Raw genomic sequence first — 19,936 nt, 5'->3', positions numbered from 1 at the left:
CCACCTACTTTCAGCCATCTGCTGCTGCAGGCTTTATTTATTGCAGAACTCAGGAATGAGATTTACACTCACCTAGCCCCACAGGCTTTATTTATTTAGAGTTCTCCAGTATACAGCCCTACCCGCCTTTTGCAATTGCATTCTTTTTATTTAGAGTTCATGAGGGGATGTGCCCCTCCCCCCACTCTGTGGTGGAGTGTGCCACACTTCAGCCACCATTGGAAACCTTCCCCTCTCCAAGCACACAAGGGGAGGTGGCGCTACCACCTCCTCCTCCGGCCGGCTTGTTTATTTACCATTCCATGAGGCCCTCTTTGCTACGCGTCTTTTTTTTTTCAGCTGCCTGTTTATTCAGGTTGGTTTTTTCTCTTTTTTCCCTGGGTGGGGGTCAGTCTGTCCAGGGGGCTATGCTGATCTGGCCCAGGGTTGTTTGTGGGAGTACTGTATACTGCTTAGCTCACCTTGTGGTCTGCTTCTCCCAGTCTAGGAGCTGGCGTCTGGAGGCACAGGAGCCCTTCTGGTTTCTCTGTTTAATGTAGAGTGGGGATGCTATGTGTGGGCTGGGGGTGTGGAGGTGTCAGAGTTTTGCCTCTTCTTGGTGGTTTTTCCTGCAAGGTGTATCTCCAGCGTCTCTCTAAGATTTTACTTTAGGAAACACACTTTCTGCTTCCTCCCTCTAGTCACCACCTTGGAATCTCTCCTTCCATGTCCTTTGCATGCAACTGCCTTTGGCTTCAATTTGTACCAACAGAAGTTTTTGCAGACAGTGGAAGGAAGAGTGGGTAGCCTTGGAGGAATAAAGGATAACTTAACTCTGTACACCTCACTCCACTATTATAACTAGGCATGAGTTTTTCCTAAAGAACCCAGAGGCAAACACAACTAGTCTTGTGTATAAGTCACCTTCTAAAGGCATCTAGTCAGTTGTGTCCAAGACCTGCCTTCTCTACTTACACCCAACCTAGGAAGTGGCTCATAGGAATATCTTACAAGCCAACCTCGAGCCAACACCTGAATAAATAGCTCCCCCTGTCCCAAAGGGGCACATTCTGATTTCCTGAGTTAATTTTCATCCTGGAAACAACTGTGATGGTGACATGCACAATACACATCATAATCTGATCACCAACTTTGTGCCCTGATAGAGAGAGTGGGAATTTTAGGTCCTCCCATCAGGGAATACAGTTTTAAGTATGAATGTTTGTGTTTCATAGGGAAGCACACGGCCAATGTTTATTGCATTAATAAAGTCTCCCAAAACCCATCAAGAGGAGAAAAAACAAAAACCCAAAGGCCTGCCTTGTGAATTCCCACAAGTGCTCTTGAAGCACTGAGAATCCCTGAAGGTTCATGGAGAGTATGAGTGTCCCCCTCTCCCCCAGGAGAGTGGAAGGATGTGATTCACCTTATCTGAATCTTCACATTGAATTAATGGAGGATTTAGCTTAGATTTTGAACACATAATTGAAGTATTCTTGTGCATGAAGTGATTGAATAAAAACAAATTCATTGATACATCAACCAAGTCTGAAATAGGCAACCCTGAAACCTATCTATGAATCTTGTGCATGTTCCTAGGAACAGAGCAGAGAGCATTTCTGTACCTTTCTCATAGAATGGAAGTAGCTGGTTTATGCATGGCATATGAGCACTACATTCTTCACAGATGGGAAATCTAGGTCCAGTGGTCAGAGATTAATTTTCCTGTTCATATGTCTATTATGTTTCCCTAACATGATTTTATCTCTCTTTTCTATCACACAAGTCAAATCTTTGGAGTCCCCAAGTACCAAAATCTATGAGGTAACTGGTCCAAACATTCAGGACTGGATTTCAGTGTAGATGGATATTTGGCATCTGTAATAAAACTCTCCAACACAAACTTCATTGTTAACAACACTGAGAGTGACTTGATGTGTGACCCTGGCCACGTTATTTGCCCTCTTGGTGCCAAGTTCCTTTATGTGGAAAATGAATGTATGTAATAAGGGTTTGCTGCCTCACGGGGCTGCAAGGAAGGGTCAGGAGCAATTCATTTCCCACACTCAAAACCAGAACTGTATTGCACATTAACAAAATATAAGCAAAGAAGACACAGATGTTTTAGAATTCTTAAGTTAATGAGCTAAAGCATTATTTAGTTTTCAAATGCAATGACAGACATATTTTAAAGCTTGGTACTATAACTTTTCCCTGAAAGGCAGATCCTGGAGGACAGTGCTGGGGACAACTGAGTTGCCTTGGCCTTGCTTCTATCAGCATTATGTCATGAACTGCTGCCAGAGCTGCCAGAGACCTTAACCCTGTCAGTCCTTCACTTTCCCCATCTTCAGAATGGTTGGGTTTGCCATAGTGAGTATCCCTGCAAAGCCAGAAGTTCAAGGATTTCTATCATGATGAAGGTCTATTCCTTTCTTCCATAAACAACAACAAAATTTGCTTCCTTTTGCCTTATAGCTCACTTTTTTGGTGGTAGACTAGAATTATTTCTGTATACACAAAGTTGGGAAGCTTTATGAAAGAAAACATTTAGTTTGGTATTCTTAGCATAAAGTTAAATTTCAAAATAAAGTTATTTGGAAATGTTTTTAGAAAGAGATAGTCACCTGTTATCTTACTTCACTTGTAACAATAATTTGGTACAATTTCTTCCACAATTTTATAAAAATACAAGTTAAAACATTATTTATACTATTTATATTTTAATAAAATTGGGTTTACATCAAATATAACTATTATGAAACTACCTTTGTTTGTAGATCTATGCTGGCAAGTCAGTATAGGGCTTTTTCATCCTTTTTTTTAGCAATTGTACTATATTTCACTATGAGTCCATATATAACATGGACATCTCTTTTTGCAATTTTTGTCTAATTTAATCCAATTAAAAATTATTCAAAATATTCATGTAGCTACATCTTTGTACATGTGAATGACTATTGTAAAATAATTAACCCAAGAAAGCTTGCAATCATATTTTAGGGTGTGTTTTGATTTACAAATACACCAATCTATTAGTATGCATGGCTTATTCAAATATGGCACAGCACACTGTCCTGTAAGGCAAAGGAGGGGTGTGCAGGATATAAGTTATTATGTACGATAAAAAATTAATTAGCCATTTGCCTCAAAATGATTATACCTTTTTTAAAATATCTGCTCCTTTGCTTGCTATAAATATTCATTTAGATACATAAAATATACTAAGCAGCATTTTGTCTGCATCCCATCAAACAAGTTCACTGAGGCATGAGGGTTTTGTGCGCAGTGGAGCAGAAGGCCATGCTATTACATGGATAAACCCTCCAGAGTCACTGAGCGAAGACAAAAACAATCACAGGAACATACATTTCAGAATGTGCTGAAGCAACCAAGTTTCGGGGCTGGGAAAAATGAAGGGGCTTGCTCACAAATGGGAAAAGCAGAGATCCCATGATATTCCATAAAATCAGGCCTAAATGTTTAGTTTGATTCAAAAATTGTTATTGTTATGTTATCTGCCTTTCAGATATTTTAAATTAATCAGGAAGCCATGGTCATTTAACAGATGTATGTAATGGAATGTTTTATAAAATGATTTTCTTTTAATCACCCAAAGGTCTGATAGGGTGGTTGACTTGCTTCTCTAATAAAATTTAAATAGCTTTTGCCTCAGGTCAAAGTGAAATCGTCTGTCCTAAGAGGAGTTCATCTGTGACATGAATACTAGCTGCCTAGTCTCAAGAGGTGATTTGAGATTACTGCTTCTGTCAGGAAAATAAATAAATTATCACACATACACCGGGAGGGGGGCATCGGCAAGCAGTAATTCACTAACCAAAACAAATGTCTGCTTGTTTACTATGTTTTGGTCTTATGAATTCCTGAAATGGCAGCCAAACCTTCTTCCATGTCCTTCTGTCTTGGCACTGCTCAATTAACCTTGTAATTAAGCTTCTTTTATTTATTCTTAATACATTTTTATTAGCATATGTTACTTGTACAGGGGTTTCCTTGTGACATTTCCATATATGCTTACAATGTACCTTGGTTAGATCCCCTCCCATTTAAAACCATTTTGACAGGTTTCAATATTCTTTTTTTGTACAAGCATATAAAGTACATAGACCATATTCACTTTCCTTTAACCTCTGCATTCCCCTTCTCCTCCCACTAGTGCTCTCCCCCAACAAGACTTGTTTTACACTCCTGCCCTTCATTATTTATGTGTACATTCAATGCTCAAAAGGTTTTAGCCATGGTATTTCACCTGTGAATATATTGTACTTTAATCAGTCTAAACTCTTCCTTACCCTTTTCCTCCCTCCTAATATATGTGTATATATATATATATATATATATATATATATATATATATATATATACATGTATATATGTACATAAGGATTATCATGTTTGTATTTGTATCTGTTTTCCACATGAGAAAAAATGTACAGCCTTTTTCTTTCTGAGTATGTCTTACTTTATTAAACATGATGTTCCCCAGTTCCATCCATTTATCTGCAAATGTCAAAATTTTATTCTATTCTTTTTGTGGCTGAATAACTCCACTGTTATTCATATATATATATATATATATATATATATATATATATATATATATGTATAAAATGTATCATCAGTTGTAGGGCATCTTGTTTCCATAGTTTGGCCATCATGGATAGTGCTGCAATAAACATGAGTGTGCAAGTGTCTTTCTTGTGTTCTGACTTACATTCCTTCAGATATATGCCCAGGAGGGGAATCACTAGATCATATGATAGTTCTGTTTTTACTTTGTTGAAGACCCTCCATATTGTTTCCCATAGTGGTTGTACTAATGTACATTCCTGCCAGCAGTTTATGAAGCTTCCTTTTTACCTGTGTCCTTACCAATATTTGTTGTTCTTTCTGTTCTTCTTGATGACAGCCATTCTAACTAGTGTGAGGGTTTTTTTTTTAATTATTGTTGTGCTGGGTGGGGGGGTACATTGTGGTATTTATAATTGTTCTTACAGTATATCAAATATATCATACTTGAATTCACCCTTCCACAATTCTTGATTTGCATATCCTTTATGGCCAGGGATGCTGAGCATTTCTTCATGTACTCATTGGCCATTTGTACTTCTTTCTTTGAAAAGTATCTATTGAGTTCATTTGCCCATTTCTTCAATGGATTGTTCCTTCTTTGGGAATTTAGTTTTTTGAACTCCCTGTAAATTCTGATTATTAATTCCTTGTCAGTGATATATCCTTGCCACATATCTTGACTCCTTTCTCACCTACTGCAGAACCAGAGTTGCCTGTGAAAGAAACTGGCCAGACTGCAGCAGCTCAGGGACTCTCTGCAAATCCCGTTCCTATCCGGGAACCCCTCAGGCTGTGTCCCTAACTCTCTAGTGTGATTCGCTGGCTTCTCTCCATTTCCTACCTCTCAGCTACATTTATGCCTCTGTTGTATTTGTGACAGGATTCAGTAGTGGCTTCACCTTGAATCCTGACTTGAGAATTATCCCTCACATCTATTCTACAAGCTCACCCTAGATCCGAAGACCCAAAGAGATTAGCCCTGCAGAGTTGGTAAGTTTTAAACTGGTTCATCACACATGGGAAGTGTACACACACACATGCACATGTGCATATGAGTTAATGTATCAAATCATGGATGCTTGTTTCTGGCCAGTTTCTTTTATAAATGAAGCCAAAAGATTTCCTCAGGACTTGTCTTCTGTCCCTCCATGTCTTGGACTCACTCTCTTGATGGGTAACTTACCATTTCATGATGACAAGGAGAGATGATTGTGTTATCTCTACTTCTTTTGAGGTCAAGTCCACCTGAAAAAAGCCTCTGTTTCTGTTCCTGAATTCCAGGAGCACAATAGATTGTATTTTACTGGCTTTAAATTTCTCTTATAACATTCCCAGAACCAGTTAATGTGGCCAGAAAATTTTAAAGACTGATCTTTCCCAGGTTTGGAGAGAATGTCCAGGAAAACTCTCGATTGGATGTTGGAAGAGAGAAAATGAGTGTTGGAGTGAGTGATCAAGTAACTGTGCATTCAGATAATCAAATCAATTGCTTCCTATTTTTGTGATGACTATTTAAATTAAGAAGCAGTTTAATTCAAGAGTTTCTAAATATTCACAAAATTAGAAGGTTGGAAGCCTTAGCAATACCCAGTTCCTGGCTATTCAAAATGGGCTCCATGGACCAGCAAGAGCATCTCCAGGAAGCTTGTTAGAACCACACAGCTCAGGCCCTCAGGACCTGTTGGATCAGCATCTGCAGTTTTATAAGATTTTCAATATGTAAACTTGGAAATTAATAATCAAGTCTTCACTCTGACTTTGTGCATGTGGAAACTGGGATGAGTTAAATGACGGTTCTTATCCCAAAGCATGTGATTTGCACCAGAAACAGAATCCAGGACTCTCATCATTCAGAGGAGGGCTCACTCCAAGTTGACACTACTTTGAATGGTAAATTTTTCTTTTAATCACTTTTATTTTCAATTGTGTTTTTTATCAAAATGTGCAAATCGGAATATTGGGCTCTACAACATAATGTTTCTGATGTACAACTCTGTATTCAAGGAAGTCTGGATTCAAATCTCAGCCCTAGCATCTTCCATCTCTGTGAAATGAAGTCTCCTCATCTACTTACTTCATAGAATCATTATAGGAATTTAAAAAGACAACGCATTTCTGTATATTAAAACTTAAATAGTATTATGCACATAGAACTCAAAATAACATTTTATTTATATTTTCTATAGAATAATTTTCTATCTTTTCATTTTCCCATTCATATCTTTTTAGACACCAGCAATAAATACAAGATGTACAAAAAATAAGCCTACTATCAAGGAGCATATACTCTATCAGAGGAGGGATAATAGCAATAAATTGGGCTGTGACAAATGCACAGCTATCAGCATGAAGGAACTTACTCCAAGGTAAAGACAAGAAGTAATTAATTTCACTCAGAAAAAGAGAATAAGGCTTCACAGAAAAAGTACCACAGCTACATGTGGATGGGAGCCTGGGAGTTCATCAAGGTATTCCATTAAATTTAATTTTTGAGGAATTAACATGCATTTGGTGTTGACAATAAATAAGATCACTGCTCAACAGAATCACAGAATGCAGACCTAAATGTGACTTAAGATGGAGGCTGTGACACTTGCCAGTATTTCTCCACTTCTGTACAGAGTAATGTGGAATTGAAACTAGCTATGAGCGGTACATAGAAGGCAGAATTCAGGAGTCTCAGCTCCAGCAAAGAGCACGGGAAGAGAGCCACAAGTACACATATTCCAGATGCAGTTAAACATGGCAGAGAGATAAGGTGAAGCAGTTTCCCATAGCCCTGGTTTGACCTGTCCTAGGTGTGAGAATACATTTTGGTGGTATTTAACCACTGAGATTTGGGGATCATTTGTTATCACAGCATACCTTATATAGTCTTGACTTAACGTCCATGTGCTAATGTTCAATGGGGATACTGACTCCTGGCTGGTTGCCAGTAGAGGAAAAAAAGTGTGGCCTCAGAAGAGGAGGGGAATTGGCCTCTGATAAAGTGGGAAGAGGGGGTTACTGCTAAACCCATCTAAATGTTTTACTAAGCAGTGATTTCTAATCCTATTTTCCCTGCTTCCCCAACAGTATTGTTCAGATTTTAATTTTGAAATCCTAATAAGGACATGCTCTCTGGTGTGGCCAGGGAAACCACAATATGTCATTGGGTCACAGTGCATTTCAGTATTACAAAAATTGTTATGAGTCACCTAATGCAAAACAAATCCATCTGTGCCTTTGCATGCTACTTAAAGCCACCCAACTATCTGCAATCAGACTTCTTAGGAATAAATAGGCTACAAGGTTGGGTCCCAGAGAGTGTCACTTTTAACGTCTAGCAAATTTTCACAGCCTAATGACAAACTCCGCCCAATCACCATTTCTAATGGGAGGCTGACACTTGTAACAAAAGCAGTTCCAATGTGCCACTATAATGACCTACTTCTTTTGATTGCATTTATTTTTAATGATTATTTTCCCTGCATGCCAACCCAACCTGGACTGCCAACCTACAAATAGGGGGAGGGGAAGGGGAAGAAGCAGAAGCCTGAGACCCACTGTTGTCTTGGGCTGCACGGCCAAGTAGTGATATTTCTGAAGAATTACAGCCTTGAGTTAATACAGAATTAAATAAAACAGGACCATTCTTCCACTGTGTGGGATTCAGTAGAACTGAAATTATTACCCCAGCTTCACTTAAACAAAATACCTGGTGAAAAAAATTTGCCCACTGGTGTGTTTAATGAAAATTACTGTTGTCCTAAATAAAAGGTCTTTTAAGCAATCGTTCCAAGTGAAAAATGGAAAATGCTTTTCTCTGTAGTTCTTTTCACTGCAAAGGTTAGATCTGATTTGCTGTTTGAAATGAATTGACAGAGATGGAATTGAATGCTACAAAAGTCAGGATACGTCCATATGGTTGGAGTTATAATTTGATTTCAAAATAAAATTTATTCAAAAGTTATTAGGTCTCAACTCTGAAAGGTACTGTAGAGATAGGATAAAGCACAATGTCACTGATTTCTTATTGCACACTTATGTTCTACAAATAAAAGATGTGTCAAATGTATTCCTGATGACTATTATTATTTTTAGGGAAAATTCAAAAAAGTCTTAGTGCTGTTGACAAGGTCTTTGTCTGACTTTATCTGTGGGCAATATCAACTTGTACATAAATGCAAAGCATATCAATAAATATGAGAAACCCGTAGTTCATGAAGTTATTTAAAAATTATTAATATAATTAACACAAGGCCAGGAAGAAGATAATTAGCACTCTTTTGAAAGATAATGATTTAATCAGTGTTATTAATGATACTCGTAATAGAAGATGGACAAAATTCTGAGACAAATTGTTCAGTTTCAAGTGAAGCTTCTTTGTGACACTTTAGCCATAAGAATGGGCTCCTCTTTCATTTCAGAGCACCAGTACACTTCATACCACAGCCCAGGTACAGACCATGTGGCTATCTTTATATCAGTGGTCTGAAATTAAAACATGATGTGGAAAAAGTCTATACAGCAAAGTCACAAAATAGGTGGAGGGAAGTATTTTGCAGCATGAAAGCCTTACTACCCATACAAGTACAAAATCCAAGAGGCAAATTAAAAATCCCATTCTTGGGAAATGTCATCATATTTGAAAGGGCAAAAGTCACACTGTTAAGTAGTTCACATTTTTGTAGGGCTTTGCTCATCTAGTCATCAACCAAGTGGGTTGGGAAACATCACATCCCCATTTTACAGGTGAGGACTCTGAGGCAGAGAGATAAAGCAAATAGAGGTAGAGCTTACATCCAGATGCAGGTAGTTTGTCTGTCTCCAAAGTCTGTTCTCTTAGATACCAAGTTTAATTGTATCACAAAAGAAAAATCAAAACACTTTACATAGGACATCCACTGCCAGTGTGTTGCCTCTTTATTTTCTGGATGCCCATTCAGGTTAGCGCCCCTAGCTGATAACAAGGGCCATAAACCCTTACCAGTGTTCTGGGACCGGATGGCTTTTTCTGCTGGATCCATCTCTGGTTGGATCTGAGCCAGTGAACTCATAGGTCAGTCTGTGAGGAATTTCCTTTCCTATCCATAGTTCATGTGCACTTCCCCCTCCAAGGCTTTGGGCAAGAATGACTTTCCTGAGGTCAATTAGAATCCCATATCTGAGGTAGGTGTTCAATAAATATTTGAATAGGATCAATGGAAATATTTCCAAGGCTTAATCAAGCCAGAGGCATTTTCAATATTGATGGGTTTCCTGGCAGCACTTCTAACCTCACTCAAGGTCCCTAGTGGTTGAAAATAGAAAGTAGTCAATTGCCTGCAGGCATTCATTGTTCTCCCCAAGATGACCTCTGGGAGAATTAGAAGGCTGCAAAGCCTCAATAATATGAATTTTACTGATTCAAAAAAAGCTCAGCCCAGGGAAAAAAGGCTTTTCTGCAAAGGTCATTAAACTAAAGTCTCTTTTTTGTACCTTGTACATCATTCTGGAAGGTAAAGGTGAACAGAAGGTTATTGTAACTCCCAGAAGCTACCAGTGTTTGTGCACCATATTCGGTTAGTAGTAGGTTTAATTATCTCATGCTGTTAGGATATAATAAACTCTGCATTATCTGTGGAATTGGTGAAAAATGGAGGGACACGAAATCTTGAGGTCCATTCCTAATACTAAACCCATTGAGCCATAGCTTCTGTTTCTCTTGTTCAGATGCATTGAAATAATGAGTGAGCAAAATAATCAACAATTCAACTGGTGAAGAAACAAGTGAATGAAGAAGCCAAGATCGCCTGGACCAATGAGAGCAAAACATTGCCATCAACACCCCCACTTGTGTATCTGTTCAGTGGGCAGCCATGTAGATCATTTTCTGTTTTTACCGAGGCAATGGCTGGAGCCCAGAGGGGATCAAGCTTCTGGGCCTTGATGCCCTGGCCAAGAGTTGGCAGACCAGCTAGCTGAGCTCTGCTGAGCCAGAGAGCAGTCACAGTATCCTGTCCAGCAATGCGGCCAGAGGACCATGCTTGACACAGCTGGTAGGACAAAGAAGGCTGGCAGTGGGTGTTAAGTCTGAAAAGAGAGAACCAAGGTAAGAATTCAAGCGGTCAGAGAACCACAGATGAGTCAATCAGAATAGAGAAGATGGGCAGGAGTGAAGCCAGCTATAGTAAGCACAGTATTTTTCTTTGCTGGGCTTTCTTTCATCTATGTTTATTTATTTACTTATTTTTTACTGTTGTGCTGGGTGTGGGTATGCTGTGGCATTTACAAAATGTCTTACAATGTATCAAATATATCATACTTGAATTCACCCCTTCCACTGCTCTCCTTTATCCCTTCCTTCACCCAATTCCTGGAAACGTTTGAACAGTATCTTTTTTCATTTACATATATTTGTGCACATTTTTACACCATATTCACCCTCCTACCCCCTTTTCCTACCACCTCCCCCCTCCCACTGGTATGGACACCCATTAGCCCTGGACAGGACCTGTTCTACCCTCCTCTGATTTTGAAGAAGAGAAAGGAAAAAATTTTCAAAATGTCAGTTTTGCTCATTTGAGAAAAAAGTAGCTTCACAGGAAGTTTCCCTGTGATAGTTCCATGTATATATGTATTACAATCCCAATTAGTTCATCTCCTCTATTTTTCTTCATTCTTAGTCTCTTTCTTGTTTAATTTTAAATTTTTAAATTTTTAATTCTTGTTTAAGAATTCTACATCTTAAACATCTCCTTGAATAGAGAGTATATCAACCATATTCATCTTCTTGGTTTCCATCTTTTAACCTACCTCTCTCTTATGTGACTTTTCCTTAGTGTGATCAGTTGTTCATAATATTGCTATATTTGTATGGGGTCTACATTCCACACATGAGAGAGAACATGTGGCTTTTGTCTTTCTGACCCTGACTAACTTCACTTAAAATGATGTTCTCCAGTTCCATCCATTTACCTGAAACTGACAGAATTTCATTCCTCTATGTGGCTGAGTAAAATTCCACTGTGTATATATACCACATTTTCTTCATCTTTCATCACTAGTGGGGCATCTTGCTATTTCCATAGCTTAGCTATTGTGAATAGTGCTGCAATAAACGTGGGAGTGCAGGTGCCATTGTTGTAATCTGACTCATATTCCTTTGGATCTATCCCTAGGAGTGGAATTGCTGGATCATATGGCAGTTCTCTTTTTAGTTTTTTGAGGAGCCTCTATACTATTTTCCATAGTGGTTGTGCTAATTTACATTCCCACCAGCAGTGTATGAGGGTTCCACCGACATTTGTTGTTGAGTTCTTGATGGTAGTTATTTAGACAGGAATGAGGTGGAATCTTAATGTGATTTTGATATGCATTTCCTTTATGGCCAGGAATGGTGATCATTTTTTCATATTTTTTTTTAGTCATTTGGACTTCTTCCTTTGAAAAAGCTCTCTTCAGCTCATTTGCCCATTTCTTCACTGGGTCATTGATTTGGGGGGAGTTTTTTTGATGTCCCTGTGTATTCTGGCTAACAGTCCCTTGTCTGATGGATAGCTCACAAAGATTTTCTCTCATTGTGTGGGCAGCCTCTTCAATTTATAAACCATTTCTTTTGTTGTAATACAGGTTGCAGAATCTAGTTCAGTTTGTTCTACAGGTCTCTGCTTCTTCCAAGAAAAAAAAAAAAAGGTAAAAATGGCCAGTGGCTTTCCCTGAGGCAGACAGGCAGCTGTGCTGATCCCAGTCCATGCCGGGACTTCCCTGGTTGTTAAGTGTTGTTCTGAAATCATGAAGCTCAGACTTTCCACTTCCTTCAGCTATCTACCATCTCAGATCCTCCTCTATGTTTATTTTAAAAACAGGCTATATATATATGTATATATATATATATACATATATATATATATATATATTAAGCAGTAATCTCATTTTCACTCTGCAATCCAGTTCTCAAATTCCTCCCTGCTGAATTTGTTCTGCATCTTTCCACAGGTAGGCTATACATATATAAGCACAGACATTTCTACCTCCTTCATATTACAAGGCATGTCATAGTATACATATCAATCTTTTTCTTTCCTTGTCACTTGTGGTTGTATAAGATTCTATTGTACAGATATTCCTTTATGTATTTAACCTATTTTTTAAATGTATTTGCATCACAACCAAATGTTGTTCTGACAGATAACACATTTGGATATGTGAGGACATAACTCACATATAAACGTGAAACTGCTGGGTGTAGGGTATGTGCCCTTTAAATTATGATACATATTGCCAAACTACCCTCCAATAAGGTGATACTTGTTCAAATACTTTCCAATGCAACTTATTATACAACTTTTTGAACTTGACAGGCTAATCAGTAAGACAAACAATATATCTCCATAGTTTCAATATACATTTTTTTCCTGTAATGCATAATATAAAATAAACTTTATATGATAAATATTGACTAGATAAACAGTTGGCTACTTCTTTGCATAGCATAAGTTACATAGTGCAAGGTTGGCCCCAAATCACAAGCATGAAATCCAAGAGGTCAATATTCTGGGAATGAAGAATATTGGGAGTTTCAGCTAACATTCCATCCCACTGATGAAGTGTTTACTTCCTGACTGCAGACATATTGGCTCCTCAAAGCAAGGAGATTTTTGCTATTCCAGATGTTATTGTTTATTTGAACGAAACTGGTTGGATAACATTTTGTAAAACTGAACATGAGAAGGGGAAGAGCTAGCTCTCAAGTCCAAGTCAATTGTTTGTCACATCCTGTGCTTTTTCTGAATCTTAACTTTGCTAACTGCTAACTTCTAATGAAGACTAGTGGATTTGAGATCAGAAAGCCTGGGTGGGTCTAGAAGTATGCTACTCACTAGTGATGTGAGTTGGGTAAATGATTTAACTTCTTGAGGGTCTTAGTTTTCTTAATACTTTGTAATGTGGAATTATTGTAATATGTCTTATGGGTAAAAGCAAAGCAACTGTGCTGACTTATCAAATGCACTATCATTATCTCCTAAAAACTGAGAGCTAGTTATACTCAAACCTCTCATTTGGAAAATGACCTCTATTCTCAGCTTCTTCTGAGTGCCACCAACACTGGCAATGAAGCATTTGACCTTTTTTTCTTCTTCTCTTTAGAAGTGTTTCTCTATCACTCTTTTCTTTCTCCCTCTACTCATGTACATTCACCTTATGCTAAGGAAGCAGAGAAGCTTGCTTTTAGACACCAGTTCTCTGTGCATTGATCCTTTATTATAGATACTTCAAATGCTTCTGCCTTTTCTTTCCTTTTCTTGTCTCCTCACCTTGCCTCCTCTTTTCTTTTCCCCTTCTTCTCCTCCTTCCCTGCTTCCTACTGCTCCTCCCACCCTACTTCTTCCTTCTTCCCCTCCTCCCCATTCCCTTTTCTCCACCTCCTTCTTTTCTCTCTCATTGTATATATATTTTCTCCCCAATTTGGAGAGGTCCTTGCTTTCTGTCTGCCTAGATCACCTGAAAGCCAGCATCAGCCCTCAGCCCTCTGCTGTACCATGAGAACATTTGGCAAGGGGAAGCAAAGGCTTCCCTATAGCTCAGGGCCTTGCTCTTAGAGAACTAGGTTACCATGTAACTTATGGAAAAGATGCAGCACAGAGAAAAACAATCTGTGAAAGTTTCTTACATTTGTCTCACCCTTTAACTTAGTCACATACCCCATTTCATCTCACTGCTTTATGAACAGTGGGGAACACAGCCTGGCAAAGAGCTAGAAAGATCTAGTCCACACTTCTCACAGACTAGGTGTCAAATAATGTGCAAAGGACTTGACTTTCTTTACATTTTAATCCATATAATCTTTAATATAATAAGATACATGAGGAAAGAAAAAGTCAAATTATATAAGCTGTCCAAGGTCACAGAATTAGCAAGTGGCAACGATGAAATTCAAGACCAGGTCTTTGAGATTTCTGGGGCCATGTTGTGTATAATGCTGTGTACGATGGCCTCTGTCCTAACTCAAGGATTCCTAGATCACTGGGTCAGTTCTCATCTAGACTATGAATTCTCAGCAGGATGATATTGCTCCCCCAGGGGGAAAAGTTGCTCCTTGGGGTGGAGAGTGAAAGGGATCTTACATTTCTAATGTGTAAAGCACAGATTTGTACACAGTACATAAACATATATGACATTTTGTGGTAGGAGGAGCATTAGGAAACTACATCTAAAAGACTCCTTGGTGGAATGATAGGAAAAAAAGAAGAAATGCTGATGCAGACATACCCCTGACATAGGTCATTGATTCCTTCTCCTATTCTCTGTATTTGTCCATCAAACAAAGAAGCTCTTCAAAATTAAGAGTTGCTGAATTTTAAATTATCAGTCATTGGGTGGTTTACTTTACAACTGAATCAGTCCATTAGGTATTTTATGAAGTTCAGTTGGGAAAGCATTCAGGTCAGTGTTTATCAAGGCACACGCATAACTTCAAGTATCTGCTGTGCTGATGCAGGCTTACCTCTGGTTTGAATGGGTACAAACCGTCTCCTTATCCTGTTCTCCATGCTCCTTAATGCTCTACCCTACATCACATTTCCACTATTTTTCTCCATCTTCTCTCTATATTCTCAAAAAAGAAATGGACACTTCTACTCTTCCCCAAGATTTGTTCAGATAGAACTTTCTTATCTTCTACTGTTCAGTTTCTTCAAGTCTCTCCATTCTGTCTAAAGATCCCAATAAAAGTCGAAACAGAACCGTAAACATTATTGTAATTCTTTTAATGATGTAAAATGTTGACCTTCAGTTCTATGAGGTAAATCTTAAAGACTCTAGAGACTTGAAAGATTATTAACATTTTCTTTCCTCTGCTTTTCCTGCTATCACTTCCTGCTTTGAAAACAGCACATAGGTAACATCATAGATGCCACTTGTCCCTATGTACCGTTCTGAAAGCAATGATACCTTTGGGTGGGTGGGAGATTACTAGAGCTAACTGCACTGCTGACTGTGAGAAAGAACACATGAATGAAGTTTGACTTATCCACTCCCTACACACACACACACACACACACACACACACACACACACACACACACACACACACACAGATGCTCCTGGCTATTACCAGAAATGGGGAAGCTTAAAAACAACAGAGCTTTAGTCTCTCAGAATTCTGGAGGCCAGAAGTCCAAAATCAGTATCAGTAGGGCCGTGCACTGGTGGTTCTAGGGGAGAATCTGTTCTCTCCTCTTCTCTTAGCTTCTGGTGTTGCTTGCATTCTTTGGTGTTCCTTGGAGATATATGACTCCAGTCTCTGTCTCCATCATCATGTCATCACAGACACTATGGTTCTTCCCTTTCAATAACTCTTTGATACCAGCAGAATCAGAATAGGGTTCATGCTAGTCAAATATGACCCTGTCTTAATTTGAGTACATCTTCAAAAACTATTTCTGAATTAGTTTACATCCACTGGCACCAGAGTTTAGGATTTAAACATATCTTTCTAGGGGACACAATCCATCCCAGAACAGTCAGTGACTTGAAAAAACTGAGTAGGTGTGTACTCACTGAAGGCAGGAAGAGAGAGAGGGAAGGAAGGAGGAAGGAAGGGAGTGAGGGAGGAAGAAACTGGAATTTTCACAAACTTGGAAAAAGTAATCTCAACCAGGTTTCCTGAATTTATGTTCTATCAGTTATTATCTTATTTGTATTCCTTTATATAGTTGACTCACATGAACAGTTCTTTTCCTATAAGGGCAGTGGTTAATTCCCTACCTTTATGCCTATTAGGTTGCTAATTTAAAATTTTTACTTGATAGTCAATGCTTTGTATTAAATATCCCTAATAGCTTAGGCCAGGACCATGTTAGCTTGTTTGTCTATGAGTGAAAGAATTTTACTTCTTGCTTAACAATGGAGTCAGTAATAACTAGGTCATATAGGCCCTACTTCCCTTCTCAGAGTTGAACAGACTCCCTGTGGTCACGTCTTCATCATGGTAAGTAAAAGAAAGAATGGAAGTAAGGAAGGGAAGACAAAGGAAGGGAAAGAGAAAGGAAGAGGAAGCACAAGGAAAAGAGAAAGGAGGAAAGCAAGTCTGTACTCAGTTCCCAGTTCTGCAAGCAGGGACCAGTGTGGTGTCTTGAGCTATTGGCCTAAAGACCTGGGCTCTGAGTCAGTTCTGAAACCACATAAACAATCACAGGTTGTCTCTGAACACTAATCATCCCATAAATGAAAAAATGAAGTGCTGGGATAATCTCTACAATCCTTCTCAACTCTGACATTTGGTAATTCCATCCTGGGTATCAGCTCACTGGACTAGGTCCATGGAAAGAGAGAGTTTCTTCTGTTCATCTCAGTTGAAGAAACCAAGAACTAGTTCTTAGGACCATTTGAGAGCTCTGACTACTTAAGACTGATAGAAGTTAAAATTTTTTCAAAAGCCCTACAGGAATAAAAGCTATATATGACAAACCTACAGCCAGCATTATACTTAACAGAAAAAAATTAAAACCATTCCCTCTAAAATCAGGAACCAGACAAGGATGCCCACTATCTCCACTCCTATTCAACATAGTACTGGAATTCCTAGCTAGAGCAATTAGGCAAGAAGAAGGAATCAAAGGAATACAAATAGGTAAAGAAACTGTCAAAATATCCCTATTTGCAGACGACATGATCCTATACCTTAAAGACCCAAAAAACTCTACTCAGAAGCTTCTAGACATCATCAATAGCTATAGCAAGGTAGCAGGATATAAAATCAACATAGAAAAATCATTAGCATTTCTATACACTAACAATGAGCAAACTGAAAAAGAATATATGAAAACAATTCCATTTACAATAGCCTCAAAAAAAATCAAATACCTAGGTGTAAACCTAACAAAAGATGTGAAAGACCTCTACAAGGAAAACTATACACTTCTGAAGAAAGAGATTAAGGAAGACTATAGAAAGTGGAGACATCTCCCATGCTCATGGATTGGTAGAATCAACATAGTAAAAATGTCGATACTCCCCAAAGTAATCTACATGTTTAATGCAATTCCCATCAAAATTCCAATGACATTCATTAAAGAGATTGAAAAATCTACTGTGAAATTTATATGGAAACACAAGAGGCCACGAATAGCCAAGGCAATACTCAGTCAAAAGAACAATGCAGGAGGTATCACAATACCTGACTTCAAACTATATTACAAAGCAATAACAATAAAAACAGCATGGTACTGGCACAAAAACAGACATGAAGACCAGTGGAACAGAATAGAGGATCCAGATATGAAGCCACATAACTATAAGCAACTTATCTTTGACAAAGGAGCTAAAAATATACGATGGAGAAATAGCAGCCTCTTCAACAAAAACTGCTGGGAAAACTGGTTAGCATTCTGCAAAAAACTGAAACTAGATCCATGTATATCACCCTATACCAAGATTAACTCAAAATGGATCAAGGATCTTAATATCAGACCCCAAACTCTTAAGTTGATACAAGAAAGAGTAGGAAATACTCTGGAGTTAGTAGGTATAGGTAAGAACGTTCTCAATGAAACCCCAGCAGCACAGCAACTAAGAGATAGCATAGATAAATGGGACCTCATAAAACTAAAAAGCTTCTGTTCATCAAAAGAAATGGTCTCTAAACTGAAGAGAACACCCACAGAGTGGGAGAAAATATTTGCCAATTATACATCAGACAAAGGACTGATAACCAGAATATACAGGGAACTTAAAGAACTAAATTCTCCCAAAACTAATGAACCAATAAAGAAATGGGCATGTGAACTAAACAGAACTTTCTCAAAAGAAGAAATTCAAATGGCCAGAAAACACATGAAAAAATGCTCACCATCTCTAGCAATAAAGGAAATGCAAATTAAAACCACACTAAGATTCCACCTCACCCCTGTTAGAATAGCCATCATCAGCAACACCACCAACAACAGGTGTTGGTGAGGATGTGGGGAAAAAGGAACCCTCTTACACTGTTGGTGGGAATGTAGACTAGTACAACCACTCTGGAAAAAAATTTGGAGGCTACTTAAAAAGCTGGACATCGATCTACCATTTGATCCAGCAATACCACTCTTGGGGATATACCCAAAAGACTGTTACTCCAGAGGCACCTGCACATCCATGTTTATTGCGGCACTATTCACAATAGCCAAGTTATGGAAACAGCCAAGATGCCCCAGCACTGACGAATGGATTAAGAAAATGTGGTATCTATACACAATGGAATTTTATGCAGCCATGAAGAAGAACGAAATGTTATCATTCGCTGGTAAATGGATGGAATTGGAGAACATCATTCTGAGTGAGGTTGGCCTGGCCCAAAAGACCAAAAATCGTATGTTCTCCCTCATATGTGGACATTAGATCAAGGGCAAACACAACAAGGGGATTGGACTATGAGCACCTGATAAAAGCGAGAGCACACAAGGGAGGGGTGAGGATAGGTAAGACACCTAAAAAACTAGCTAGCATTTGTTGCCCTTAACGCAGAGAAACTAAAGCAGATACCTTAAAAGCAACTGAGGCCAATAGGAAAAGGGGACCAGGTACTAGAGAAAAGGTTAGATCAAAAAGAATTAACCTAGAAGGTAACACACACTCACAGGAAATCAATGTGAGTCAATGCCCTGTATAGCTATCCTTATCTCAACCAGCAACACCCCTTGTTCCTTCCTATTATTGCTTATACTCTCTCTACAACAAAATTAGAAATAAGGGCAAAATAGTTTCTGCTGGGTATTGAGGGGGGGAGCGGGAGGGGGTGGAGTGGGTGGTAAGGGAGGGGGTGGGGGCAGGGGGGAGAAATGAACCAAGCCTTGTATGCACATATGAATAATAAAAGAAAAATGAAAAAAAAGAAAAAAAAAAAAAAGCCCTGCAGGAACCACAGTCATTCTAAAGCAAGAACTGCAAGAGTTTGGGTCTACCACAAGGAAAAGGCAATTGAGATGGTCACCTTGAATTTGAAACTGAGTATTAGCCACATTACAATGGCATTTGTCTCTCTAGGCACTCTAGTTCAGGGAGTTAAGACAATAGAAATAAATGATGTCATTTTTCAGGTATACATTATAATCATTAAGTCATGAGATATTTTCTTCCACATAAGCATTAAGATTTTAAAAATGTGAGTAATTGTTAAGACATACATTGACTGAGGCAGTGCACTACAGTGGAAAGACTAAAGCTGATACATATTTGAACCCCAGCTCTGTCCCTTGGCCTTGAATCAATTGAGCTAAGTTACTTAACTTGGTCAGATGTTTTCTCAACTATTACAACAGGAGCTATTGGAAGGATAACATGTGAAAACATGTAAAAAGCTTACAGGACCTATTAAACACTGAGAAAATACTAGCTAACCTGCTGGTAATAAGAAATGCAT

The 19,936-nt window shown here is 38.5% G+C and overlaps 1 protein-coding gene across 3 annotated transcripts in view; it reads left to right on the top strand.

Moving 5' to 3' along the window:
- The window catches only part of LOC141415527 (E3 ubiquitin-protein ligase UHRF2-like), a 79,545-nt gene extending 70,759 nt beyond the window's left edge, over nt 1-8,786 (top strand). The window contains exons 7-8 of one of the 3 annotated variants that reach the window (XM_074052252.1): nt 5,453-5,562; nt 6,802-8,786. The gene's annotated coding sequence lies outside the window, so the exon portion shown is untranslated. Of the gene's footprint in view, nt 1-5,452; nt 5,563-5,953; nt 6,288-6,801 lie in introns of those variants that run through there. The other 2 variants (XM_074052253.1, XM_074052251.1) reach the window with 2 other exon arrangements.
- The last annotated feature ends 11,150 nt before the right edge of the window (nt 8,787-19,936 follow it).

This window comes from Castor canadensis, chromosome 13, assembly GCF_047511655.1.
Source record: "Castor canadensis chromosome 13, mCasCan1.hap1v2, whole genome shotgun sequence".
Taxonomy (NCBI): domain Eukaryota; kingdom Metazoa; phylum Chordata; class Mammalia; order Rodentia; family Castoridae; genus Castor; species Castor canadensis.
The sequence above is the reverse complement of the archived record's forward strand: the minus strand, read 5'-3'. Positions and strand labels throughout refer to the sequence as shown.